Below are 10,989 nucleotides of genomic sequence, written 5' to 3' on the forward strand. Positions count from 1 at the left end.
TAGCTGAGGTCACTTGCGCAAGTGATGCATGATGACGTGACCTGACTGACTGAGACTCGAGTAAGCTTCCCTAATTGACATTACTTCATCGATGTTTTAACATAGCTCTGCTGAGAGACTTGAGCACATCCCCAGATGATGCCATTTAGGGAAGAGACCTGCGAGGCTGGGCTTGGTTTCTCCAAACACTGCCCATATATTTCCCTTCCCGGATGTGGATCTGCTTTTCCTCTAATAAACCACAATCATGAATATAATAACTTCTGAACTTTGTGAATCCTTTCAGTGAATCATCAAGCCTATAAGTTGTCTCAGGAGCTCTGGTGGCTATTGTTGTTTTGCATTGGGCTGTGATCTCCATGGATGGCAGTTCGAAACCACCAGCAGCTCTACAGAGACAGAGACAGAGACAGAGACTGGGCTTTTTACTCCCATAAACGGTTACAGCCTCGGAAACTCACAGGAGGTCCCTAGGAGTCAGCATAGACTCGATGGCGCTGAGTTATGAGTGGTCTCAGAGCCTGACTCAGCAAGTTAAGGAACACTGACAGTACTCTGCTACTGTCCTTTATGCCTGTGAGTGTGTGAGGAGACGATTTTTGCTAATATCTGAATAAAGAAACACCAGAAAATGCACACATACATACCCAAACCAAAAACTAAAGTAGTTCCTTAAATGAGAGCGAGGGAACTGGAATAAAGGAGGCAAAAATCAAAGTGAAACTTCCTTATATATAAAATTTTATGGTTTTCAACTTTGACCTAGTGAATTATTACCTATTCCAGGAATAACGTTTTAAAGTTAGACTAATGTTAAACATTAACCAAGGTACTAAATATACAAACATTTTATTAAACAAAATTTAAAAAGCCACTGTCATCAACTTGATTAGACTGAGAGAGACCCTAAAGGACAGACTAGAACTGCCCCAAAGGGTTCCAAGGGAAGCACTCTCCCATCTCCCCTATGAGGCAGCAAGTGCTGAGCCATGGCACCACCAGGGATACTTAAAGAAAAGTCTACTGCAATTTTAACCATTTAAATTTAATGGTTACAAATACTTTCAACACTTAAAAGGCAATAGGTTGATGTTCCTAATATATGAAGGGTTTTTTAAATCATTTTATTGGAGGCTCGTACAAATCTTATCACAATCCATTCATCCATCCATTGTGTCAAGCACATTTGTACATTTGTTGCCATCATCATTCTCAAAACATTTGCTTTCTGCTTGAGCCCTTGGTATCAGCTCCTCATTCTTCCCCCTCCCTCCCCTCCCTCATGAACCCTTGATAATTTATAAATTATTATTATTTTGTCATATCTTGCACTGTCCAATGTCTCCCTTCACCCACTTTTCTGTTGTCCGTCCCCCAGGGAGGGGGTTATATGTAGATCCTTGTGACCGGGTCCCCCTTTCCACCCCATCTTCCCTCCACCCTCCCAGTGTTGCCACTCTTACCACTAGTCCTGAAGGGATCATCCACCCTGGATTCCCTGTGTTTCCAGTTCCTATCTGTACCAGTGTACATCCTGTGGTCTAGTCAGATTTGTAAGGTAGAACTGGGATCATGATAGTGTGTGGGGAGGAAGCATTTAGGAACTAGAGGAAAGTTGTAGGTTTCATCATTGCTACACTACACCGAAGTTTTTATAAATATGAACAACCAACAGAAAATGTACAGCTATAATAGACTAGAAGTCGCCTAACTTCAGAGGAGGGATGAGAACCAAGATGGGCATAAAGCTGACCCCAGCTGCGGGGAGGGAGACCTACCTCTCCTCTCCCACCCTTTCTGACACCAGCCGCCCTCCTCAGGCACACTGTGCTTCTCTGGACACACACAGCTCACACACTCAACTCATGATTTACTCGGGTAGCAACATGCCATAACTTGGGTTGGAGATCAGCTTAGAACAAGATACATCTGAAGAGACAGGATGTAATTAATCTATCAGGAAGGTTTCCAGTCAAAACCACCCTGTTTCTTCTTTGGTGTGCCCATATGCAAGTAAGCCTTCTCTTGGCCAGCTCCAAATGCCAGGCCTTTTCTCAGCCTCTGCTCAGCTTTGGCTAGTGTGACAGCTCTTTAGTTCCACCAACAAGTGCACAGAGACACTCCTGCTCAAAGGAGCTCTGCCCACTTTTTACTTTGTGGGTCAGCATGCCCACTGCAGCCACCTCCCACTGGTCGCCTCCCACTGCTTGTGTTGCTAGGTTAGATAGAAGAGTTCACAAGATTGGTCCAGGGCCTTCTGGCCAAGGCAGTCCAGGTATGCCTGATTGGGCATGACTCATGGCTAGGCAAGCCCTACTACCACCTCCAGTATTGTGCTCTTCATTAAGGGCACACTAAACAAGCCTGCCTTTCCCTGGGCTGGCTGGAGAAGGCTGGAGGTAATCCACTTTGCAATGTACTCTGCCTGGGGGCCAAACGGTTCTCATGCCTCAAACTCAAATTCATTTCCATGGAGTCAACTCTGGCTCACAGTGACCCTTTAGGGCAGAGTACAACTGCCCCTGTGGGTTTCTGAGACTGTAACTCTTTACAATAGTAGAAAACTTTATCTTTCCCCCAAGGAGCTGCTGGTGGTTTTGAACTTGCTGATGTTGTGGTTCGCAGCCCAAGGTGGAACCAACTACACCACTTCTGCACATGGATTTTGGGTTTTCACTGCCAGACATAGCCTTCTGCAAAAGGCGTGCTCTGAATTTAAACCCTTATACAATGAGATACATTTAAGCAGTTTTTAGAGAGAAAATTATTGCTAGTGAATTCTACAAGACATTTAAAGAAGAGTTAACACTTGTAGGAGGAAACACTTTCTAACTCATCTTATGAGACCAGTTTTATCCGGACACCAAAACAAGACAAAGATATCACAAGGGACAAAAAAACAAACAGTTTTTATGAATGTTGGTGTAAAAATCATCAACAAAATACTAGAAAATCAAATCTAGGAACATGTAAAGTGAATTATTATACCACAACTAATTGGCACTTATCCTAGGAATGCAAGGTTGTTAAATGTTCAAAATCAATTAATGTCACATCAGTAGAATAAGAAATAAAAATTGCTTTGATTATCTCAGAATCAGAAAAAGCATTTGACAAAATTCAACACAACTTATTAATAAAAATACTCAGAAAACTAGGAATGGGAACTTTTTCAACTTGATTACATGGACAAATAATCCACAACTAAAATCATACTTAATGATGAAAGAATGGATGCTTTCCCCTAAACCTGAGAATAAGGCAAAGATGTCCACTCTCGCTACTTCTATTAAACACGATTTGGGGGATTCTAAGAGCCCTGGTGGTGTGGTGGTTTTGCCGTGGGCTGCTTATCGAGCTCGGCGGTTCGAAACTACCAGCAGCTCTGCTGGAGAGAGATGTGGCCTCGTCCTCCCTAAGGAGAAACCCACAGGGGCCTCTACCCTGTCCCATAGGGTCTCTTGGAGGTGGAAGTGACTTAATAACAGTAAGTTTGATTTGAACTGGTTTGGTTTGGTTAGAGGTTCTGAGGTTCTAGACAGGACAATCTGGCAAGGGGGAAAGCAAAAAGGGCATCCATACCAGTCCCAGCAACATCGACCAACATTACAGAAGACAGCCCGGGGAGAGTGGCAGGGCTACCCAAACCACACCACACAGGAGCCAACTAAGAGGGAAAGAGATCCTGGCCCACCAAACCTCGAGGATGAAATTCCTGCTCAGAGCAGCCAATGCAGAGAGAGAGCATGGGGCTGGCCCCACCACAAGACATGACACCCGTCACGAACCCACAGAGTTATGGGAGACAGCACTGCAAACAGTGCAGGTATTGATACCCACCCCCCAACACACATACACACAGGAGTGAAACAGAGCAGCAAGGGGAGCAAAGTAATGAAGTCCCAGAGGAATCCCAAAAATAGACTTCAGAATCGGTGGGCAGAGTGTGGCAGTTCACCAGATCTGACTGGAAAACATTCAGAAGGGTCAGCAGACAGACCTGGTACTATTTATGCGCTTTTTTTTTTTCCCTTTTCTTTTTCTCATGTCTAGCTATATAAGATAGGCAGGATAACCGATCTTGAGGAGAAAATAACGGAGTGACAGCTCCAGGGGAACATGGGAGAGGAAGAGGTGGAAGAAAGGGAGGGGGGAGCCAACAAACCCAGGGACAAGGGAATAATAAGAGATCGAAAATCAATGTCAAGGAGGGTGTAGAATGCCTGGTGGGGTTTGATCAAGTGCAATGTAGCTGAGAGAAAGTACTGAGAGTCGAATGAAGGTTGAACATGGTAGTGGGGCAGGAGGAAAGTAAATAGAAATAGAGGAAATAACTAGGAGGCAAAAGATATTTATAGAGGTATAAATATAGGCATGCACATATGCAAGTACATTAATGTATAACGATAGGGATATAGGTCTATGTACATATAATTAAATTTTAAGTATGAAGGGAGAAAATAGGTATTGGGTCTCTTCTTGAGTACTCCCTCGATGCAAGAACACTTGGTTCTGATAACCTGGGATTCTGTGATGTTCACCTTTCTACATGATCACTTTAGTCAAAATGGGTGCATAAGCAAATGTGGTGAAGAAAGCTGATGGTGCCCAGCTATCAAACAATATAGCCTCTGGGGTCTTAAAGACTTGAAGTTAAACAAACAGCCATCTAACAGGGAACCAGCAATGTCTACCTGGAAAAGCACACCAGCCTGTGTGATCACAAGGTGTTGATAGGATCAGGTATCAGGCATCAGAATACCCAAAACAAACAAATGTATCAATTCAAATGATGGAGGCTGGAGACCCAAAGCCCATCTGTAAACAATAGGGCATTCCCTCACAGAAGGGTCACAAGGAAGAGATGAGCCAGTCAGGGTGCAGTATAGCACCGATGAAACATACAACTTTCCTCTGGTTCTTTAATGCTTCCTCTCCCCCACTATCATGACCCCAGTTCTACCTTACAAATCCAGCTAGACCATAGTCTGGTACACCAGCACAGATAAGAGCTCTGGATACATGGAATCCACGACAGATAAACTCCTCAGGAAGAGTAATGGGAGTAGTGATGCCATGAGGGTAGGGAAAAGGTGGTGGGTAGAAGGGGGAGAAATGGGGAACCAATTACAATGATTGACATATAACCTCCCCTCCAGGGGACCAAACAACAGAAACATGGGTGAAGAGAGACAGCGGATGGTGTAAGATATGAAAATAATAATAATTTATAATTAATCAGGGGTTCATGAAGGTGGGAAGGTGGGGGAAAGAGGGAAAAAAGAGAGGAGCTGATACCAAGGGCTCAAGAAGAAAGAAAATGTTTTGAAAATGATGATGGCAACATATGTACAAATGTGTTTGATACAATTGATGTATGGATTTTTATAAGAGCTATAAGAGCCCCCAATAAAATAATTTATTGATAATAAAAAAAGTCTATGGAAATGTCTAAAAAGCTTTTGGACTAATAATAAACTATTTCAGCATGGTTTCAGGATATAAAATTCAATTGCATTTGTAAATAACTGTAAGGAACACTTAAGAATAAATGTAGCAAAGGAAGTACAAAACACATGCCCCAAAAACTAAGAAGAAAAAGAAAAGTTAAAAAAAGTAAGTAAGAATTAACTAAATAGAAAATTAAGATTTAGTATTATGAAAATAAGAACTGTCTCCAAGTTGATCTATAAATGAAATTGAATCACTATCAGAATTCCTGGTAACTTCTTTGTAGAAATGGACGGACAGACTGATGTTAAAATTCATAAGAAGCTGCACGAGATCCAGAATTACTGAAACGATTTTGAAAAGGAAGAACCAAGTGGGAGCTCTCCCACCGCCCAGTCCAGAAGGAAGAACCAAGTGAGAGCTCTCCCACTGCCCAGTCCAGAAGGAAGAACCAAGTGGGAGCTCTCCCACTGCCCAGTCCAGAAGGAAGAACCAAGTGGGAGCTCTTCCACTGCCCAGTCCAGAAGGTAATAGCACTCAAGGTCGGGTGGTAGCAGCACAAGCACAGGCAGGCAAGTCACTGAAGAAGAATGGAAACTTTAGAAATATCATGGCTGCAAGGCCCCTGAGTGGTACTGTTTTCTCTCAACTGCTCACCTAATGGTGCAGCTGCTGTACAACTAGTCTTGACAGTTGCTCCAATGATTAAACACAGAGTTACCATATGACTCAGCAATTCCACTACCAAGAACATACCCAGGAGAAATGAAAACAAATGTCTCCACAAATACCGGTGTACAGCTATGAATAGCAGCATATTCTTTTTTGCTTTCAAATCATTTTATTAGGCCTTAATCCACACATCATACCATTCCATAGTTCAATCATATCAAGCAATGTTGCACAATCACTGCCAAGCACTATTTTTAATAGGCAAAAGGTGGAAACAACCCAAAGGTCCATCAATTGATTAGTTCAAAATAACTGGACATCTCCTTACAGAAGGGTCGTGGGCAGGAGACGAGCCAGTCAGAGTGCTGGGTAGCAACGATGAAACACAGAACTTTCCTCTAGTTCTTTAATGTTTTCTCCCCCCCACTATCATGATCCCAGTTCTACCTTATAAATCTGGCTAGACCAGAGGATGTACACTGGTACAGATAAGAACTGGAAACACACAAGGGCTCATGCGGGAGGGGGGAGCGGGGAGGGAGGGGAAAAATGAGGACCTAATGTCCGGGGTTTAAATGGAGAGAAAATGTTTTGAGAAACGATGTACAAATGCACTTTACACAATTGATGTGTGTATGGATTGGGATAACAGTTGTATGAGCCCCTAATAAAATGTTAAAAAAAAAAAAAGAAAAGAACTGGAAACACAGGGAATCCAGGACGATCATCCCTTCAGGACCAGTGGTGCCAGTGGTGTTACCGGGAGGGTGGAGGGAAGGTGGGGGTGAAAGGGGGAACTAATCAGAAGGATCTACATATAACCCCCGCCCTGGGGAACGGACAACAGAAAAGTGGGTGAAGGGAGACGTTGGACAGTATAAGACATGACAAAATAATACTTTATAAATTATCAGAGGTAGGGTTCCTAAGGGAGGGGGGAAAATGAGCCAAGGGCTCAAGTAGATAGCAAATGTTTTGAGAATGATGATGGCAACAAATGTACAAATGTGCTTGATACAATGGCTATTTGCATGGATTGTGATAAGAGTTGTATGAGCCCCCAATAAAATAATTTAAAGAGAAAAATAAAAGGTGGTATATACATACAATGGCATACTGTCCAATGAGAAAAGGTAGGAAGCACTGATACAAGTTAACAAGACAGATGAGTCCTGAAAACATTATGCAAAGTAGAGGACAGTTATCAAAGAGCATGACCTTCTTTGCTCCACTCAGAGGACATCCCCAGAACGGAGAAATCGAGAGATAGCACGTCAGTTGGTGACTGCTTAGGGCTGACCAGGGAACCTAGGATCAATAGCTAAAGACTATGGATTTTATTTATTCATTTATTTTTAAGGTGATGAAAATATACTAAAATTGTATAAGGGTTGAACATATCTGTGAACATACTAATAACCATGGAATTATACAATTTCAGTGGCTAAATTGTATGGTGTATAAATTATATCCCAACAAAGCTGTATAAGAAGAAAACATTTTAGTAAAATATGTTAAAAAAGAAAACATTTTAAAAACATCTTTAACAAGAAGCCCACATTTTCACTGTAAGACACTCTCTAAGCTGTTGAATTTCACCAGACTTTAACTTTCAGCTCCACCAGTCACTGAATTGTTTACCCTTGTTCAAGTTTTCTAACCTTAGTCTCATCTATAAAATGGAGAAATAAAAAGGAAACAATAATACTTATTCCTTAGTACAGTCTCTAATAAAGCTCTTAAGCATAGGTTTAGTGCATACTAATTACTTGCTTCTGTTGTTTTGACAAATATTTCACAATGTCTTTGTATAAATTAAGTTCTAAGAAAACTTTTGATGATGAAATAATTGCTTGAGGCCCTGCTAATAAACGCTGGTCTATAATGATACACTTGAATAACATAGTGAGTTTCCTGCTTAGGGTTTATTATCCTCCTAGAACTAGCTTTTATGAACTACGTTAACTGAATTTTTACTTTAGTTGACATTTCTTTGCTTGAAGGACAGGACATTTTAAGTTAGTTATGACCAAAAGTCTTCCAGTACATGGGCTATAGCTACTTGCTCCTTGCCCAAGAAAATCAGAAGCAAAGAGAAGAAAAGCTTACATAAAAACAAGGTATTTGTTAGTTGCAAATAACATCTTATACATTTTTAAAAACTTGTTATTGTGAATTAGGTGGGGGTTTGAATATTAGATTGTATTTACATTCCACAATTTAAAACAATGATTTCACTGTTTCCTCTCCCTGCCTTACCCCCTCTTTCCCCCCATTTCCCTCTTGTAGTGTAATCTTCCCTTTCACCTAAATGAAGATGGAGCTTTCTGCCAACTGTAAACAGTTACAGTCTCAGAAATCCACAAGGGGCAGTTCTACCCTGACCTGCATGGCAAGGAGCGTTCACCTGAGTTAACAGCCATTTCCCCTCTAGCCTATTGCTTTCCTTCTCTCCCTGCCCCTCCCATTCCTGGTAGCCATCAAAGTCTGTTTCTTTGGGTATGAAAACCTTTTCTCATTTTTTTTTTAATGTAACAGTGGTCTCACACAATATTTGTCCTTAGGTGCTTGACTAACTTCACCCAGCATAATGTTTAACGTTGCATAGTAATCCATTGTAACACCCTATGAATGTTGCTTTAGAATACGAGGTGGCTTTAAAAAGTGTGTGGGGAAAATGCTATGAGCTTCTAAGTCCATTTTCCCCATGAATTTATTGAAGTCCCCACGTGGTGTATGGGGTTAAATAATGAGGCAATGTGAATGATACTGGCAGTGACATGGACCTTTACTTGTGGAATCTTCCTTTTGTTTGCTTTAGAGCAGTGGTTCTCAACCTTCCTAATGCCTGACCCTTTAATACCGTTCTTCATGTGGTGTGACCCCAAAACATAAAATTATTTTCATTACTACTTCCTAACTGTCATTTTGCTACTGTTATGAATTGGGCAACCCTGTGAAAGGGTCGTTCGACCCCCAAAAGGGCCGTGACCCACAGGTTGATGCTTTCTAGCATCACCTTTCTCCCATTTATCCAGGTTCAAGCCCTGTCATCTTGAAACACTTAAGCCTCCTAATCAGTTTCACTTCTGGTCTTTCCAATTTATCCCTTCCTATCTGTTCCCAAAGGAGCCCTACTGGGTTGCTAACCACAAGGTCAGCAGTTTGAAACCACCAGCTGCTCTGAGAAGGAGAGGGCTATCTATTCCTACAGTTACAGTCTCAGAAGGGTGAATCTGAGTTGGCATTGACTCAATGACAGTGAGTTTGGTTTTTTGGTTATCTGTTCCCAGTACAGCTGTTTATTATTCTTGCCTCCTGACTGGTCACCCTACTGCTGGTTCCACCCCCTCTGGTTAAGTTCATACAATTTTAGGGAACGGCACTACTGAGAAATCTCCAGCCACTCCCCGACTGCCTGAAGAATAACAAGGCTTTGCAGGGCTCATCCTGTTTTCCTCGTCTCCTTCAAATTACCCACAGTGTGGAGGGCTGCTAACCCAAAGGCTGAACCCCACCAGCCACTCTGTGGGAGTAACATGAGGCTGTCCTGTCTGCTTCTACAGACTTACAGCCCTCGCAACCCTACACAGCGTCACTAGGAGTTGGAATGATGATGTGAGTTTGGACTATTTCCTGGTGTTATCAGCTCTTTCCCCACACTTGAATGTATTGTTTGGCATGTGTATTTCCTTTCTGTTAACCTCCACACTTCATGGACGATGAAAATGATACTGTTGAGTAATTAAAAGACTGGAATTTGAATCCAGGTTTCAGTGACTCCGATTCTTCTCCAAAATCTTCAGTGCGTATGTCTTAAGAACAAGGATATTCTCGCACATAATCACAGTTCAATGGTCAAACTCAGTATCTAACTTATTAAGCCAGTACTATTCCATAGTATAGAAGCCTTGCTTGCGGAGTGGTGGGCTACTAAACTGCAATGTCAGCAGAAAGATAGGGCTTTCTACTCCTGGAGAGAGTTAAGAGCCTGAAGCTCACAGGGGTAGTTCTACCCTGTTCTGAGTCAGCATCAACGTGGTAGCCGTGAGTTTGGCTTTTGCTGATTACATTTCATACAGGGCCACAATAAACTTTCACCATTTGTACTTTAGAGCAATCTCCCCCAATCCTGAAGAATATTTATTCATTTTGCTTGTTTTCAAGACATTGATTCACTTAAACAGCGTATATGATAGTTTTATAAAATTCCCATCAGTGTGAGTGTATGCTACCTCAGGGTTAGTTTCAGTTTAAAGATTAATTTTGGTAAGAATACTATTTAGGTGAGATTGTATCCTCTTTACAAAAGCCCTTGGTTGGGGGGGGTGTCTGGTCCAGTGTAAAGCTACCAGAGGAGCATGTTCTGGGGCTGTGTAAACATCCCTTTCCTCATCAAACTTCCGCCTAAATGGTTTCGACATTCATTCATGAATGATTCTTGAGAAAACACTTATCAGTAGGAAGGTTGTAAACTTTTTCTCACTCTCCAGGTTCCTTTTGAGGAGGCCCGGTGGCCTAGGGTGGCCTAGGCTTCGTGCTCAGAATCACCTGCATTGAGGGTGACCACAGGGTGCTGTGTAAAACGTGGTTCCAGGGTCCCACCCGGAGAGATCCGGATTCAGAGTTGGGTTAGGGTCAGAGTCAGCACCCCAGATGGACTGCTGATCAAATGGTGAGAAACAGCAATTAAAAAAAAAAAAGGAGAGCGAGAGAGCGAGCAGATTAACCTTGAAGGAAGGAAGGAAGGAAGGAAGGAAGGGTGGGAGGGAGGAAGGAAGGAAGGAAGGAAGGAAGGAAGGAAGGAAGGAAGGAAGGAAGGAAGGAAGGAAAGAAGAGCCGGCAGCTTGCTTTTGTCAGCGGGAG

Source organism: Echinops telfairi, unplaced genomic scaffold, assembly GCF_000313985.2.
Source record: "Echinops telfairi isolate 266 unplaced genomic scaffold, ASM31398v2 ScPeMD7_9;HRSCAF=40, whole genome shotgun sequence".
Taxonomy (NCBI): Eukaryota; Metazoa; Chordata; class Mammalia; order Afrosoricida; family Tenrecidae; genus Echinops; species Echinops telfairi.